Here is a 19,241-nt window from a genome sequence, read left to right on the forward strand (position 1 = left end):
ACTGCTATTTTAAAAAACATGCTGAAGATTCTCAGGACCATTGCCTTTCCCATCTTGTGCATATAAATGTATGACTTTGCCCCTGTTATGTTTTCTAGCTTTTCTCCTTGCCCTCTCTTTGTTAACTAATCCTCAAGTTCTTGCTTTCCTTTCAATTGTGTTATGCCTTTCTATGTTTATTTCTTCCTTTGAGTTCTTATACTAGGGAGACTATATGATATTTACACATGTGGGTCTGGTTTATTTCACTTATGAGTATATGTTCAAGTGGCATCCACTTACATATAAAGACTTCGAGTTTATCATACTTTATAGCTGAGTGGTACTCCATTGTATAAAAATATCACGTCTTTTTCATCCATTCCTCAGGTGACGGGCATCTTGGTTGTTTCCAAGATTTGGCTATCACAAATAGTGCTGCTATAAACATAGATACATATATATATCACTACAATATGATGTTTTCAGTTCCTTTGGGAAAATTTCCAGTAGAGGAACAGCTGGTTTGAATGGGATTTCCAGTTCTAGTTTTTTAAGTAGTCTCCACACTGATTTCCATAGTGGTTGCACCAGTCTACATTCCCACCAGCAGTGGAAAAGGGTTCCTTTTCCCCTACAGCCTCTCCAACATTTGTTGTTGGTTGATTTCTTCATGATAGCCATTCTTTCGGGGATGGTATATAGAGTCACATGGAGAGAAAACATTCTCTCAAGCTTTCACAGAAAGCAAATTGGTCACGCAATGGCCATGACTCATCCATACGGCTGACACTGACAAAGGATCTACAAACTGAGGTATGGGGTTTCAGGTTAAATCCTGAGGTGATCTGACTGATCTTATCAGATACAAAAGTTACATTTCTTGTTATATGGGTCTTGCTTTATCTTGGTCTTAACCATTCAGCAGAAAAGTATGAAAATGAAGTATAAAAAGTAAAGTCATATTAATATGATGAGCTCTAAAATGCTCAAGTCAAACAACTTTGGACATTGACAGTCTTATGGAAAACCCACTACTATTATGGAGTATTGGACTATATTGGGATATTTTGCTGAATTCATGCACCTACAGTATTTAAATGACAATGGAATGCCCTTCTCTGACAAAACTAACCAAAAAAGGGGAATAAAAATGAACGACCATTTTGTATCTGTATACTCAAAACAGTTAGGATAGATATACAGCTCTATTCTCTTATTTCAATGAATGGAGAGGTTTGTTCTAATAGTGTTTTAGAGAGGATATCATGTCTGCATCTTGTACAATAAATAACCACTAAGAGAACAATGTGCAATGCATTAATTATTGAAAATGTACTAGTAATCGATTGTGAAACTGTCTCATTGTTATTTGTTTCCTCAATAAAAATATTTTTAAAAAATAAAAATAAAATAAAGTAAAATGAAAAATATATTAAAGCAAAACAAAAACAAAAATAAAATAGTCCTAATTGTGTGAAGCTCTCTGTCATTGGCTGAGTCAGTTGGGCTAGAAAAGATTTCCTGGTCAATAAATTAAACTCCATAAAAATCTGATCAGCGATTTTGTTTTAGAACCATCTTAATACTCATGGTCAAATATATAAATGTCTCAAAGAACAGAAGATAAATTTCTATTAAATGGATGAGGCAAAAAATATTATTTCTACAATTTGTGGCAGAAAAAAATTGATCATTCATATAATTTTTCACTGCCGACATCTTGAACTTAGCTGCCTATTAGCCCATTAATTTTCTCTACAGTTCTCAACCTTTCTCCCCTACACATGATAGATGGCATGTGTGACCCATTAACACAGCACATGCTATGTTGTGCCAGACTCCTAAGTATTTGCTATAACTTTTTGCCTTTTTGTCAGGGTCACAGTTGCATGCTAAAATGTAGGTGAGAAGTATTTTTGCAGGCAGAGGTAACCTTGAATCTACTCAAATATATAAGGTAACTGATTCACATATACTGTCGCCAAACGGTATCACTACTGACACATCTACATTTGATTATCATTAAGCAAGAGTATTTTGCCATAGCTGAAAGATGGTTAGTAAAGAAATCTTCCCTTTGCCTCCAGGACTTTAAGAGACCACCTAGATGGCCAGTACAGGCAGCACAAGGTGTCCCATTGATTGAGGAAACTGAAGTAATCCTATGTCTTGCACAAGTCTCTAACTACTTCAGTACTTAGACTTCCAAAACCAGAACCACAAACACTCACTGGCATCTTTCTGAGTCAGCCAAAGCATCTGGATATAGAGCCTGAGAATATTGTTTGCTCTGGAGAAGGCAAATCTTGGGTGGTGGATCAAGCTTGGATTGATGAAGCTATAGAGATGCATATTTTTTCATTGGCATGTGTTCTTGTCCAAGCCTCCATAAAATCGTCAATTAAATCTCCAAACATACCCATGTAAAGAGAACACGTGTCCAAAGGAGAGGTTGAGCAAGTTCAGTTCACACCTGTGGGTCAGCTCACCCCAGCTCTTCCTCCCACACCTGCACGGGAATTAGGCTCTTAGGAGTTAAAGATCAAAAAGACTTAACAGCTCATTTTATCCAGCCCCAGGCTCCACAGCAGGAATGCCCTGGGTTTCACACTGGAGGGTCTGATTTTGTGTATTTGGGGTGAGGACAGCTCTCTTTTAGATCACACTACTTAGGCAAAGGAAATTCTGATCTCCCAATGAGGAAGAGGTGGGCATTGTACAAATATAAAAAGCTTTTATATGTGCAAAGTCCTTTATTTTTAAGGGGCTCCAAGAACTTTTTGCATGTGTACTGTTAAAGGGGAAAATGCTATTTAAACAAAAGTTGACTGCAGCTGTGTCTGCTTTTTCCACCAGTGACATAATTCATCTTTAGGGTAAATAGTTTTTTAGTTTCAGGCTATTTTTGCACCCCCACCCCGGGTGGGGAAGAAAATGAAGACCCAGGGGCACAGCAAGAATGTATTAAGACTAAAATTATGGATGGACATACATGTACAAAAGATCTGAATTGCTCTAAATTTAGTGAGAGAAAAATTTAATCTCCTTGGGAACCTTAAAAGAGACTTTGGGGGCCTGCAAAATGCTAAAACAGAGATACTATGAGAAGTATTTAGAGCAGTGGCTTTAAAAATTGTGTGAATATTACTATCAACTAAGTGGCCTTAAAAATGTCAGTGATCTCATCACAAAGGATATTGATCTAGTAGGTTGGTGGTAAGGGCTGTACCCTGGGATGCAAAAAAAAAATTTCTTTAGGTGATTCTAATAACCAAGACTGAGAATCTTGGACTAGTGAAACCATCACAGAAGAGTTTGCAGACAGACACAGCCAATGTCAATGCCCCTGTTCAGGAAGTAGATAATACTGACCTTAAATCTGACATTGCTTTCTTCTGTGTAAAATAGTCAATCCTCAGTGCCTACTGTAAAGATCATTAAAAAATCTCATAACATATCCTAACCCCACATCAGTAGCTTTCTGTGTGTAGACAGATCTCCCCGGGAGGTGGCAGAGGGGAGCAATATCTTAGTTGTTGGATCTGTGATCAAAGCAGCACCTTGGGTTGTCTTGTATAACCCAGAGCGACTGGAATTCCAATAGTGGATTGGAAAATATGATATCTACCCATCTGCCTAATTCTAGAGATCTTGGAAAAATACTCAGTGTAAAGCATTTATATCCAAATTTCAAAGGAAAAGATGACAAACAAAAACTAGAGGAGGAGATCCAGACAATAAATATTTGGTTTATCCAGGGTAGCTGGAGGGAAGTGGACATAATGATTACTGTAGCAGACAAACAGAAATCAAACAAGATGAATTAGCGCTGCAAGGAGGTGCTGGCCAAGAAAGGATGAGATTCTGATGCTCACTCAACTTCAGGTTCTTCTCATTGCATTCAGGAGCCCAGTGACCTGGGAAACATGTTCCATCTTAATGGGAAGTTAAAGTGGAGCTGGAGAAAACAAACCTACTTATAACTCAACTAGACCTGGTGTTATGAAATAAAGCAGGCTCTTAATTAACATACTAGTGTGGATGAAAACTATACATATTTTTAAATGAACTTCACTTTGAGGTGGGCAAGCAGAAGTGGGGAGGACAATAAAATAAACATGGAAAACCTTTAAGTGAAATCATTGATGGTTGGTAAAGTGTCACACAGAGACCTGTTCAGAGTAGATTTTTGCTGCGGTTGCAACCAGTAGTTTAAAAATCAGTCTCTTGGGGCTGGTGAGATGGCTCAGTGGTCGAAAGCACCTACTTAGAACAAGCTAAGCCAAGCAAAGCACAGGGACCGCGATTCAATCCCCCAGCACCACATGCCAGCTCGCCCGCCCCCTGGTGAGCTGAGCTGGCCACACAAAAATAAATAAATAAATAAATAAATAAATAAATAAATAAATAAATAAATATTTTTTTTAAAAAAATCAGTCTTTAGGCAGGGCTGCTTTCTCAATTTGCAGTTATCTTTGGCCTCTTTTGATCCTTCTTTGTGCTTTTTAGCTCTCATGAAATGCAAAGAAATGAAATTTTTAAAAAGGATAAAAAATAATAAAAACAAAACATTAGAAATGATGCAGAATTTCACTGAACAAAATGACAGGAATTCAACAAAAGTTTTTTTTTATTTTTTATTTTAAATAATTGTATTGAGAAACAAATAGCAATGAGACATTTCAAAACCAATTAGAACAGTTTCAATAATGAATACATTACATAACGACAATAGTTTTTACATTGTATATTATTGTCCTCAAATTAGGTTTTCATTTGGACTTATGTGTAAATATATGAATTATATAATTCTTTATGCCTATTTTAAAATATATTCTAATTTTTAAATGTTTTTTTCATCATATTCTGTAGGGACTTAAAGTTCAGCATATCAATACTTGACGAAAAATACCTGTTCCATGTTATGCCTAAAATGTTTGATATTCAGACAGATAGTGAAGTTAAGCTTAACAGCCTAGGTTGTATGGTAATAACAATAAGCTTGCCTTCTGGAGGGTTAACAACCTAAGTTTGCAGACCAAAATTAGAGAAAAAGGAGGGCCACAAGGAAAGCCAACATTTTGTCCCTAGCCTTCCAAGGTCAATTAAGACTCAGGACATATGAGAACTTATACTGTAACATCATGTAACTCGGTAGTGTCCCAAATTTTCTGATCAAGGAGATTATGGGGCTAAAGAGGAAAGTTATCAATGATGTAGAATGTGCCCAAGGAGAGTCACATGAAGAGAAAACATTCTCTCAGGCTTCCACAGAGAGCACATTGGCCAAACAATGGCCGTTACTCCTCCATATGGCTGACACTGACAAAGGATCTACAATCTGAGGTACAGGATCTCAGGATAAATCCTGAGGGGATTTCACTGACCTTATCAGACCCAAAAGCTACAACTCTTGTTGCATAGGTCCTGTTTTGCCTTAGTCTTAACCATCCAGCAGAAAAGTATAAAAACACAGTTTAAGAAATAAAGCCATGCTGTTATGTTGAGCTTTAGGGGACTCAGTTCCACAATTTCTGACATTGCCAGTCAAGCAGAAGACCCAATACTATTTTAGACTACTGGACTCTTTTAGAATATTTTGCTGAGTTAACACACCTATAATATTCAAATAATGGAACTAAACAAAAAAAGGGATACAGATAAATGTCCATTTTGTATTTGTGTATTCAAAATCATTAGAATAGATATACAGTTACATTCTCTTAGTGAATAGAGGGATTTGTTCTAAAGGTGTTTGTAAATAGGATATCAAGTCCACATCTTGTACAGCAATTAACCACTAGAAAGAATGTATGCAATGTGTTAATTATTGAAACTGTCCTACCAATGTGGTTTGAAACTGTCTCATTGCTATTTGTTTCTCAATAAAATTATGGAAAAAAATTAGTTTTTCAGATTACCAGATATAAACCTGCAAAACTGGTCAAAAAATTAAAAAGAATGAAACACTACTTTAGCATTAAACCATTTCTTTCAGCAGACCAGCAGAAATCATCAGTCCAGGGTATCTTGTGTTTACACACAGGTATGTTTTCCCTTTCTTCTTTCTTTTTTCTCTTTTCCTCATCTCAGTTGTTCCTTCCCTTTGAACTGTTTCTTTCCCTTTTAGGATATCATATGTTTTAGGGGCTGGGGAGATAGCTCAGTAGAATAAGTGCTTGCCTGGCAAGTGCAAGGGCCTGAGCTCAATCCCTGGTTCTGCAAAAAAAAGGCAGCATGGGCAACTTAGACCCTGTCTCAAAATTTAAAAAAAAAAATTAAAAAGAGCTGGGAATGAATCTCAGTAGTAAAGTGCTCGCCTAGTAAGAGTGGGATCCAGGATTCAATCTCCAGCATCCCAAAAAAGAAAGCTAGGAAGAGGGGAAGGGTAGGAAAAAAGGCTTAAAGAAAAGCTTGAGGTAGGATATCATATGTTTTAAACAACAAAGATGAGGAAAAGGAGAAAAGATAGGAAAAAAGGAAGGAGGAAAAATCATGCAAGTATATATAGAAGATAGCTGAGGTGATTGTAATAATTTCCATCAGTTTCTTAAAACTGGCAGTTAATGTTTAGAGTTTTCACTTTGACTAACATCTGCAGTATGGCAGATATCTGTGATCTAAGCAACCTCATTGAGGACAGCAATGTGTGATACAAAGGCCATGGTTGAATACCTCTCATCTTGGTCTTCTAAATGTGCAACACTTCTAATGTCTTATCAATTATTATGCTCTGTTTAAAATTTTTTTTAAAGTAAAAAAGACAGGAAAAAATTAAGATGTATTGAAAGCAAAAATATTCAATTATTTGTCCAATCTTGCATAAGCATATCTGTTCATCTGAGCAGCCAATTTGATGATAAAATAACAACCATTTTTAATTTACTATTCTTGTTTTGAAAATCTGTAACATATGTATTGTTGTATGCTACCCTGTTTCTGTCTTTGTATCTGCGATTTGTTTTTCTTTTGTTTTACTCTTCAAAACAAAATAAACATAAAAATAAAACTAAAAAATAAATTTCCTGCTCCAGCAGAGCGCAATGGCTGGGGTTTGATACCCAGTGTGCCCTGCCAGCCCGCCCCCAGGGTGCACTGAGACTCTGAGACGGTGCATGGCGGCATGCGCCTGTAATCCCTGCACTTGAGGCTGAAAATGGGGAAATCACTAGGAGTCTGGTCTATGTAGTGAGACTCATTACACCCTGTACACCCTGTCCTAAATTTATTTTTAAAAAGTAAAATAAAATACATAAATAAATCTCAAAAGCTAACAGGATATCATATGTCGCAAATTTTCTTCTGTGCAATCCTTAAAAACTTTGTCTACAACAGGGCACAAGTTGACTACTGCATCTATGACTACATCAGTTGTGTTAAGTGGGATAAATACAAATCTTACAATTCATTTGTGGCATCCAGCAGGCTCGCCAAAGAAATTTGAATGTTATAAATAAACATCACCAGAATAATAAAATCACATTTCATAACTCAGTCTTGTTTCGACTTTGACCTATGTATTATTTTCTGTCAAAATTAAATTACTTTTTGTATTTTGTCAAACTTTCGTTTCATAAGTAAAACTCTTACCAAATGTACAATCTTTGAAATAATGAAAAATAGACACACAGCAGAGTAACCCTCCCAAGCGCTCTCCACTCGCCCCTGTCCCCTCACATCGTGCTGCACTTTGCCACCACCTGCTAACATTAATCACAGTAAGAAGTGAAACTAGAATGAGTTCCTGAATATATGCTGATAATAAACTACCTTTTACCTCTGAAAAAAAAAAGAAGTGAAACTTTTCTTCTTTCTTTTCCTTTCTTTTCTCTCAGTGTGACCATACATTTAACTGCTCTTTTTTTCACCTAAATGAGATTCTTGCAGGTTAATAAATGCAGTCACTACAATTTAAAAGTTTTATAAAGTTCCATACTTTATTCATCACTTTACCTCTCAATAGTCATTCAGGTTGTGTAGTGATGTTTCTTCCAGTGTGAAGTCTCAAACTGAGCCTTGTACATGGCAGACAAGTGCTCTATCCTGAGTTGCAGTCATAACCTAATCATTTTTATATTGTTTTCTTTTTATTAAACTTGTTTGTTTGGGCCGGCCAAATTGCTCAGCAGATTAAAGTGCTGGCAAGCAGGCACAGGGCCCAGGGTTTCAATCCTCAGGCTTGCTGTGCCAGGCGTGACTCCGGGACACACTGAGACAGCAATTGAGACTGGGCATGGTGACACGCTCCTGTAATCCCAGCTCTTGGAAGGCTGTAAACAGGCAGATCACTATGAGTCTGATCTAGTAGTGAGACCCTGAACACCCTGTAGACCCTTCCCTAAAATATATAATAATAATAATAATAATAATAATAATAATAATAATAATAACAAATAAACTTATTTGTCACTACAGTTTGTGGGAGAGAGAGAGAGAGAGAGAGAGAGAGAGAGAGAGAGAGAGAGAGAGGAATATGTGTGTAATCATACTTGTTGTAAATGAGGTATTTTATGTTGTTGAGATATAAAAATAAATGAAACAATTTAATTGTTCTATTCACTGCTCTCAACTGTATTCTGTCACTTCCTCCTTCCAATAAAATCCCCATGATGATTTAGTAGCTTTTGTTGGGTACAGTGAGGCTCAGAAGACTCAATCTAGTTCATCCTAAACCTTCAGTTTTATACTGGAGTTCAAGTTTTTTTGCCTTCCTCTCTCCTACTCCAGTGCCAGTAAGATTTGTCTCTAGTGAAATACCAACACTGGCCTAAGAAACTGAGCATCCCTAGCCGTTTATAACTCATCTCAAATTTAATCTTTAAGGAGAAAAAGTTACACAGTCCATCATGCCATCTTGCTAAATAGCCACATGCTTTTACTTATGGAGACTTATTTCTGTAGAATTTCTATAGACTTAGCAGGTACATTGTTGGATCAAAAGCTCTGTATTTTTAATACATAGACAGCTTACTTTCCAAAAATGCCAGACCAACTTGCTCTCTTCAGACCATGTTTGCAAGGACCATTCCTTGGTGCCCTGGATTTCAGCAGATAGTGATAAAGTTTCACTTTTAAGCCAGTTCTTTTGATAATGCATCAATAAAAGTTACCCTAAAAATACATATGTTTTTTACCTTTGAATCTCAGTAGAAAAAAAAAATTTTTAAGGCAACGAATACTGTGCGGACATGAGTCATTTGAACAAACATTTAGTGAAGCCTAGGTGTCTTGATTTATACAGTGAGGAAACTAAACAGCGTGAGTTGCATCACCAGCCCTTGAAGAGTCTGATGGTAATCATGGCTTTCCTGATGTGACGGGGGACTCCTTAGCCAAGGTCTGTTCCTCCAGGGTGGGAAAATAAACACATTTATAGGAAACAGATGGCTGTGCCCAGCCTTCTCACTATAACAAATAACATGTCTTGGGGATAGCTTTCTTCTTCACATACTGCAGACAGCCTTGCTTTCTCTTGCTGCGGATGGTAGCCGCTGTGTGCACCAACTGGATCTTCAACACAATTGTGTCAATGAGGGTGAGAAAAATGAGGCATTGCCCAAATATGTTACATTCCACTTTCAGATCATCTCTAGATCAGATGGTATCTGAAATGAAATTGCCCATGCTCCATTGCTTCCAAATTTGGGTTGCTTCCCTTTTGATACGCATTTCGACTTTCAACTCCCAGATGTTCTTTCACAACAGGTGTGTGAAAAGTTCTCCTTTTAGAAACGAGAAATCAGCATGCTTCTGGGAACATAGCAGACCTACAGATAGGATTAAAATATTGATAAGAGTAAAGGAGTTGTTAAGGAAAAGCAATTAACGCTGGTCAGATTTACTCACGTGTTGCAGGTGATTAAAATGTCGCCACTCCTATGACATACATGACAATGCAACACGTTAATTTCAACCACAGGGAGGGTTGGGTACAGTGAGGCTCAGAAGACTCAATCTAGTTGAGTCTTCCCAAACTCTGTGACTGATTCCTTCCCAAACTCTGTGACTGAGATCTTAACAACAAAACTATTTTTAGTTAGGGTGGGGAATTGTAGGGTTTCACTTTCATACAAATTAAAAATTTGGAATTTCCTAATTACAGGGTACTGACAGAGGAAGCTTAACCTACCTGCCTCACTTTTAAATTCCAAAGTATTCCATCTACAGACTAAATACATGACTTTCCTGGCTCTCAAGCTAGAAGGATATTTTTCCACCAAGTCTTAAAAGTGTTTTAATCCCTATATTGAGGTCTAATTGCTGCTTTCATAGCTCCCTACTCCCTGACAGGATTATTTTCATTCCTGCATCTCACAGCCATACTTTACGGATTTGAATACCTATTTTTTTTCTACATTAGCACAGAACAAGAATGATCATAGCAACCCTGGAAAGAGTGCTTGGCAAGCAGGACAGTGCCAACATTTCAGAAGAGCTTCTAGTACGAAGTTTAAGAGCAGTGGAGCAGTTGGACCAGAAGACGCTCACATTCACCTCAGAGGCCTCCAGCAGTCTTTCTAATAAATCAGAGATGACGAGCAGGAGTGACCCAGGAGCAGTTGCCTTCCACCGTGACTCAGAGTACCTCTGCCACCATGAGGAAGGAATATGACCGTCGTTCAGCAGACAGGGAAGTTGCCTTTCGGTAAGGACTCACAGAGTAGAAAATCGGGGCAAATATTAATAATGCTAAGTGCTGTGAGGAGATGGATTCTACAGATATTCCAGGTACAACCCAAACACAAGATGCAAGTCATGAGTATTTAGAGACCAAGTATAGGACAGTAGCAGTAAAGATGAAGCAGAGTGAAATTAACAAAAGAACATTCTTCTTTAATAAGTTCTTTAAAAATTATTTATCTATTTATCTGTTACAGGGTCTCACTATGCAGCTTGGATTCATGGTGATCCTCCTGTCTCAGCCTCCCCAGTGCTGAGATTATAGCCTTTTGCACCACACCCGGTTTCTGGTGGCTGGCTCTGCGCCTGGGGCTGACAGAGCATGCAGTGCTGGGGATCAGTCCCTGGTCCTTGCACTTGCCAGGCAGTTGTTTAGACAATTGAGCTATCTCCCTAAGCCCAACAAAAACCATTCTAATGATATTTTTCATGCATTTTTAGACTTTGACAGATTGTATGAAAATAAGTAAACATGATAAAAATATGAATTTAAGAAATATATTTAGATATACTAAATGGCATATACTATAAAACATTATAATGTTTTTTATGGACCTGTTGAACATTTATAAAGGTTGAATACATGTCATGACATTAATTTAAACTTATTGTAGAAAGCTTGTGTAAAAAATTGTCAAAAATAAAAAAAAGGCCAGTCAGATAGCTCGGTGGACTAAAGCACCCGCTTAGGTAGAGCACGGCAGCCCGGGTTTGATCCCTGACATGCCATGCTGGCCCCACCCTCGGGGCATGCTGAGATAGCTATTGAGACTGGGCATGGTGGCGTGCGCCTGTAATCCCAGCACTTAGGAGGCTGAAAATAAGAGGATTATTACAAGTCTGATCTATGTAGTGAGACTTTGTAGACCCTGTACCAAATACCAAAAAATAAAATAAAACATAAATAAATAAACAAAAATCTAAAGGAGTTTTGACTTGTACAAAGCTCTATAAGGTGATTATCTCTATGCAATTATGTGAACTTAGGTATTGTCAGCTTCATCAGTAGCCATAAATCAGCCAGTAAGTACACAGTTTTTATTGAGCTACATTGTGCCTGCCATTTCATCAAATAAGAGAATAATCCCAAGACATCAACTATCTGGCTTTCTGTTTTACTGAACTGCCTTCTCTTCAGGTTCAGTTAAATGAAAATAATAATATTCATCTAAGATGATTTTTGTTAAAATTCTCATTTAAACAATCTCAGAGTCTTCGGCTTTTCAGCTTTGCTCACTGCTCACTTACACAACTTGATGTAAAACTGACTGAACGGAGCTGCAGAGAAAACCCGGGAGAACACTAACAAGCAAGCAGGAGCAGCAAACACAGCAGGTCCTACACGGAGTCGAGCTAATATATTTTCAATGAACCACCCACTCTCAGATTTATATCTGAGAGCAGCTGATTTTATTATTAGGCAAATTCAGAAGCTGTATTCTCCAACTTTCACTAGTCATTGTTGATATGTTCTACCTGGGTCCATGAAAAAGTTAGAGCAAATGCACTTGAGAGAAACAGGCTTTCATTGTCTTTCTGAGCTCCCCAGTACGATTGGGAAAGGAAGAGAAAAAGGACTCTGATGAACTTAGCAGAATGCCAAGGTGGAGAAACAAGGGAAAAGGGAAATGGGAATGTGTGCACAGTGATAAATGGACTCAGTGTCAAATGAAATAGATTCCAAAATAACTGTGAAAAGTATAAAATGTCTAAGCATAAAGAGCCTGCCACTGACAAAAGATGAATAAATGGGGCACTTCAAAGTAGAAATTTTCCAGCTGTGACTCACAGGAATCTTCAAAAGCAGTTCCATATGAGACAGCAGGAAAATATTTTAATAAATAGAAACAAATATCTGTATATAATGACACTGGATCAGAAGTGTGAGAGAACTCTTAGCCATATATCATGGTAACCAGAGGTCATGTTGGTTGCTTTTAAAGACATTTATGTGTTAAATTATTGTATCTTTGATTCACACAGTGGTTTCCCACATGTGATTTTTATCACTTTCTCGGGAAAATAGACACAAAAGAATACTTCAATAATCACAGGACAAATATCTGAGAGACCACAGAAAACTTAGAGGAAAAAAAGAAGATATAGCCAGGCTGCAACAGCCTTGATTGGAGCATCAAGAAAGACAAAGCAGATTGCACAAATGTGAGCAGGAGTCCCTGTCCCTGTAACCAGAGAGGAAGTGGAGGGCTAGGATCAGGTGACGTCTCATTGCCCTCTCTCAGCTTACTGAAGACCCTTCCCTAGTTGCGTCTGGGCCTCCCTGCCTCTTGGCTGAGCTGGCCTCATCACTCACCCAGCAGGCCCTGCACCCCTTTCCTTGGAGTTTCTGATCACCTGTTCTGGGAGGAAATCCTTATTCTGCAGCAGCTGGCATGGTCCTCCCATGTTATCTAGATCCCCTGCCCTCATCGTTCAATCCCAAACAGGTTCTCAAAAGATCAAAGAATAAACCATTGTCTACACTTAAAAAAAAAATTACACCAAAAGCCATTAGCCACTACGTGAAAATAGGGCAGTCGCAGCAGGACCCCTGTGCTCAGAAGGGCCCCTATGAGGATTAATGCTCTGTGATGACCATGTGACAGTCTTAATAATTGTATCTTTGAATTGATGTTTTGCAAGTAAAGGCTAATGGGACCAGAAAACAGGTTTTAACAACTTGGAACTTTGATTTCCATCTGATCTCTTCCCCCAGGCTCCAGCCTCCCTGCATGCATTGTGTTTCTTTGATTTTTTTTTTTCCAGCTAGCCATAGGCCCAGACATGCCTCCTCCTCTCTCATGCCGCCACTAATCTTCAGTGGGTCCAGGTAGCAAGGAGGCTATGTCAACAGAAAGAGGCCTTCTTTTGTTTTTACTCTTTCCACTCAAAGCAGAGTTAGGGCCAAGCTTGTATCTGTCCTGTAATTTCTGGGAAAGGGACATAGTGGCACAAAATTTTAATTCAGGTGATTTCACAGCTCCATCCTGGTCCAACATGTGTTCTGGTTTGGAGATTGAACTTCCTGAGGTTCTCAGTGTGTGGGGTCATGGGAGGGTTATTTTCCTGCCCCAACAAGAGGCCTCCAATTTTATTTAGAAAAAGAAAGAGCTCAAGAGATCTATTGTATATCATTGTGTTCATTTTCCCTCTTTTTGACAAAATACATGAAAAAATTGAGTTTAAAAAAGGAGGAAACATTGGCTCATGGTTTCAGAGGTGATAGTCCATGATTGCAGGGCTTTGTCACTTAGGACCACAGCTCATCATGGGAGGGACAGATGGTAGAGAAGGCGAGGCAAGAAGAAAGACAAGGGCAGGCCGCAACATCTCCTTTGAGGACACACTTTCAGTAACCTGTTGTTAAGTAGGTCCCGCCTTCTCACAGCTCCATCTGCTTCTGGAAGTGCCACAGCTTGGAAAGCACACCTTATGCATATACATACTGGGGAGATACTTCTAAGCCAAACCATCACAGACATGATGACTATAGTTAGTGGAAATGTCATACACATTTGCAAATTGCCAAGACAGATTTTAAATGTCCTCACTACAAGACAAGAATGTAAGCTGATGCACATGTTAACTAGCTTAACGTGGTCATTCCATAGTGTGTACATATTTCAAAACACCACCTTGTACACTATAAATTATTTATTTATAATGTATATAAATTTATTTCCCAATGAAAAAACAAAACAGAATTTAAATTACATAATAAAAGATGTTATGTTAAAAATAAACACAGAAAATAAAATAAATATAGGGCAAAAATTCTGGATAGTGAGATTTTTTTCCTAAATTTTTTTTCTAAAGATGTTTACTAAAAATGTGAAATTAATTGTAATGATATATTGTATGTAGTCCAATAGATTTTTGCATACAGTTAAGGTAAAAAATTATTTAGATATTTTATAACCTATCTCTTTGTGTTCTTTGAGCATAATTTACAGTTTGGACTACCCATGTTTCAAGCATTAAATGGTGTGCTAGTGGCTCCAAAATTGAGCAGTGTGGCTGAAGTTAACAATAGGAAAAGCAGGGTGAGGGAACGGGGCTCCCAGCAAAAGAGGCCACAGGAGTATCACTTTTCAGTGCTTGTGAGAGGCAATGAAACTCAGTACAGAGCTAGATGTGAATGAGAAGGAAGAGGGTTTAAGGTACATGGTTATTGATATTATCTGGAAGACATGGTGAACAAGTGAAGTTGTAGGACCATATGACATGGCTCTGAGTTAAATTATCTGCCTTTTGTGTTCCAGCTTAAATTACTGATAGGAGACTCCGGTTCTGTGGCCAGTGCAGAAGCCTGACTCATTTCTTATGCAGACTGATGGGGCTCCACTGAACCAAGAGCTCCAAAAAACAAACGCATCCTCCATTCTCCTCATCAGAATGCGGACATGCAGCTGTTTCTCAGGAGGTGTTTGTCATATGAATAATAATTAATAATTGTGGCTGTTATCAATGGGATCTCAGAGTCCTGCACTTTTAATTCATCCCATAAAAGGGCCTAAGTACATAAAGAGGGAGCAGTTCCTGCCAGTTATGACAGAAGCAAACAAGCAAAAACCCTGAGATTTTGAGCATCCTCAATGCTGTCAGTGTGACTAAGCACCAAGTATCTTTGCCTTCATAATTTGGGATATTTTTGTTTTTATGCCAAAGGCATTACCAGCACACCAAGACTAAAAGCCAGCAACACAGAACACAAAACTGATTGTCTACAGCGTCCCATAAAGCCAAGAAAAGAGCACAAATCAGCATCTGATGGGCTCCCATCAGCCTGAGAGTAGCTCTGGCTATCACATGAAGGCCCCGAGCCACTTTACTGGGAATCTTGGCCATGCAGGGGAAATGTGGTGACACTCCCCATGAGTGTCTTGCACTTGGGAGCCTTTGCATGTCTGGTGAGTGGAAGAGGAGTTATGCTAAAGTCTTTGTGCAGGAAAGACTGGGGGAAGAACAGAGACTTTGGGATATCCTGTGCTCCGTAGCATAGCCTGATGCCCTATTTTCAAGCTTTAAAATAAAAGCCGTGAGGAAGAGAAGCTTGGGCAACACTGCTCCCACGTGGTGATTGGTTTTGATCATAGGTTTCTTATTCCTTAGGCCCTTCCAGGCAAGGAAGCATCAATGTGCAGAAGGGTCCATGGATCCTGCTGCAGATCTCCATCCCTGTGATCAAGGTACAGACTCAGACATGCAGAGAAGCCATATTTAGTGGTGGGAAAGTTATAATGGAAGCATAGCAGATTTTGAAGGATGACACTGGTAGCAGAGCTTTATAAAAGGCCAATTCCCTACAATCATATAAAGTAATCACCAGAGGAAAGGTAACCAAGTAGAAATAGAGAACACCCAGTTCAATTTCATTTGGAGGTAAACAATGTATGATGGGGGCAAATCTTTTAGCTCAGCAGGCTAAAGCACCTGCTAAGGCAGAGCTCAGCAGCCAGGCTTCTATCCCTGGCATGTTGTATCAGCCCCATCCACAGGGCACGCTGAGACAGTGATTGAGACTGGGCATGGTGGACCGCACCTGTATCACAACACTTAGGAGGCTGAAAACAGGAGAATTACTATGAATCTGATCCATGTAGTGAGACCCTGGAGACCCTGGAGACCCTGGAGACCCTTTCCTAAATGCAGGAAAAAAATGGATGACAGTGTGGTGTAAGGCTTTAAATTAGTACATATATCTCGAACTGATAAGGTCTTCAATGGACTAAATATAAGTCCTCTTCTGCCTATCGTGTCCCACAGATGATGCTCAACTTCTTGTGGTGAATATTGGGAGAGTCCCTGCTTGTGGCCAAACAATAGGCTTCAGTTCCTTATCATCCTCAGAATTATCCAAAAATACTGCAACTTCTCTTGCATTTTGAATTATGCTCTTTGTTATTTTCTATATGCTACTTCTGGAGGTATTAAAATATTTCAAGTTTGTATAACTAGAAAAGCTTACTTTTAGTTTTCAAAGGTATGTTTGCTAAGTATAAAATTCAAAGAGAACAGATCTTTTCTTTCAGTCCTTTAATTAATCTAGTTTCTTACACACTTGATCCCTTTTTTCTTTCTAATGTGGAATAAGATGCTATTTAATTTAGTTCTTCCATAGCTAGTATTTTTATGTATATGCTTTAATGACTTTTTTCTTTACAAGAAGTTTTGGACAATTTCATTTTTGTGTATCTTGGTATGATTTTATTTAAATGTCTGCAAAAGTTTCATTTTTCTTGGAAATGTGATATTATAAGTTGAACTAAATTCAGAAATTTTAAATCTTTAAATATTTATTGCCTACTCTACTTTGAGAATTCTAATTATATGAATATAAGTTTCTTGGTTTTGACACAGTGAGCTATTATGACTGATCTGTAAATTCTTTCTTCATTTTTATTTTGGACAGTTTTTATTGTTATATTCATTTATGTTTGTAAATAATTTATTTTCAATTTGCAGTCTATTAAAATTTAATAAAATAAAATAAAACAAATAATTAAAATAAAGAATTATTCAAACAGACTGATCACATCTTTTTGTAGGAGCCAAGGTTCACTCATCCTCCTGGTCCTATAACTATCTCCCACAGCTCCCTTTATGTTCTTTCTGTCCCTAAATTCAGCCTCCCTGTGACCCTCCACAGTGCACACTCACCTGCTACTTGGGCTGTTCATCAATGCAAATAGTAAACTACTGCCGGTCTTACCTGTGCAATGCCAGGTGTCATGCTTGCCCATCCCTCCAAGACAAGGTGAGGATCCTTATGTCACCAAGGGCATAGGGATGTGGTCAAGATATATAACATTTGGAACATACTAAAAACTCTACATGATCGTGTGAAATTCATATTTACCTGGGCAACTCCTGAGCATTGTGCCTGTGTGTTCAACCCAATAACTCTGCCTGCAGAGTGCTGTGAATAGGCAAGAGGCACTCCAGGAGGGGGGGTAGCACATATGCTCACTGCAGGTGAAAGTCTTCAATCCTTGAGGGACTTTTGATGTCGATGCCACTTTGACCTTGTGTCTACCTAGTCTGAGACCTGTTGGAAACTCCAATAAAACTTATGTTGTCATTTTTATTCTTCTAAGCTCCCTGAGAAGCAGACACTTTCTTTTCTTAATCATATGAAGAAAACATTGGTCACAGTGATTTTTTAAAAAATTTGACTCATTGTAATTTAGTCAGGCCTTAAAATTGGAAGTAGAGGGCCACAAAGAAGCTCAGTGGACAAAGTGCCTGCTTTGACAAGCGCAGGGACCAGGGTTCAATCCCAAGTGCCACATGCTGCGCTGGTCCCACCCCTGGAGCGTGCTGAGTCAGCAAATGATTCCAGGCATGGTGCCACATGCCTGTAATCTGAGCACCCGGGAGGCTGAAAGCAGGAGGATCACCACTAGTCTGAGCTGCGTAGTGAGGCCCTTTACCAAATACATACGTGAAAAAAAAATTGAAAGTAGATTCTTAAATTGTTTCACACATAGTACGTTTGATCCTGGGCCTGTTTTTAGAACTAGAAGTTGATGAAGATTTTTCACAGGCAGTGATTGCTGGTTGTATTATATTGGTTGCATTGTATATGTCTCTCAGTGGCTACTGATCTTACCTATGTCACTATTTTGTTTTTGCAACTTGTTGGTAGCTTTGTATCTTCTGAAATTCTTTGCCAGACTAATTTTCTAAAACTCAAGTCTAATTCTTTAAACACCCCCTAGCTCAAGACAGTAATGCACCCATAAAATAAAAAATAAATCCTTCAAATAAATATTTAAGATTTAATACTACCTGAAACCACTCTTCCTGTTATTCTAAACTGCAAGAATTCCTTGCTACAAAGTGTAGGTTCAACAGTCTACTGTAGTCTGCATTTGTTTCTTGATTCTTCTGCTGGATCCTTCCTCACTTGACTTACAGGTTTCTATGGATTTCAACACTGTCTATGTTGCCAGACTTTTTTAAAGGTGCTATTGCTGGTATATAATTTCTTTTTCTATGCTTCATGTGGTCAAATCTTAAAACAGCATTGAGAGGTAAGGGGAAATTAAGAGATGGGGCCTACTAGGGGGTAAAATTAAGTCACTGGGGGTCCACCTTCATGAATGGATTATTTCTCCAAAGATTGAATTATCTCAAAAGGTAGGTCTTGAGGAAGTAAGGTTCTGCAAGGTTAGGTTATTACAAAGTACGTCATGCTCTCTATGCCTTTCTTGCTCACCCACCTTTTGTCCCATCCTCTTCCCTCCTACTTCTCTTCCATGAGTACAAATGCCTTAAGAACCTCAACAGAAGCTGTACACACATTAGTACCAGCCCATTGGGCTTTTGAAACTGTGAGCCAAATAAAACGTCCATCTCTATGAATCAGCCCATTTCAAGTATTTTCCTATAACAATAGAAAAGAGACTAAAACATAGGGTCATCTTGAATTTCTCCCAAATAGAACGAAAATTATCTCCAGGGCAAGCTGCTTATCTTCAGTATTTCTCTTATTGCTGCAGTAAGGCACTGGACAGCCACAAAAAAAGAGAATGAGGATTATTTTGGCTAATGTTTCAGTCTGTAGTTGGATGACG

Source organism: Octodon degus, unplaced genomic scaffold (assembly GCF_000260255.1).
Source record: "Octodon degus isolate 3935 unplaced genomic scaffold, OctDeg1.0 scaffold00253, whole genome shotgun sequence".
Lineage (NCBI taxonomy): Eukaryota > Metazoa > Chordata > Mammalia > Rodentia > Octodontidae > Octodon > Octodon degus.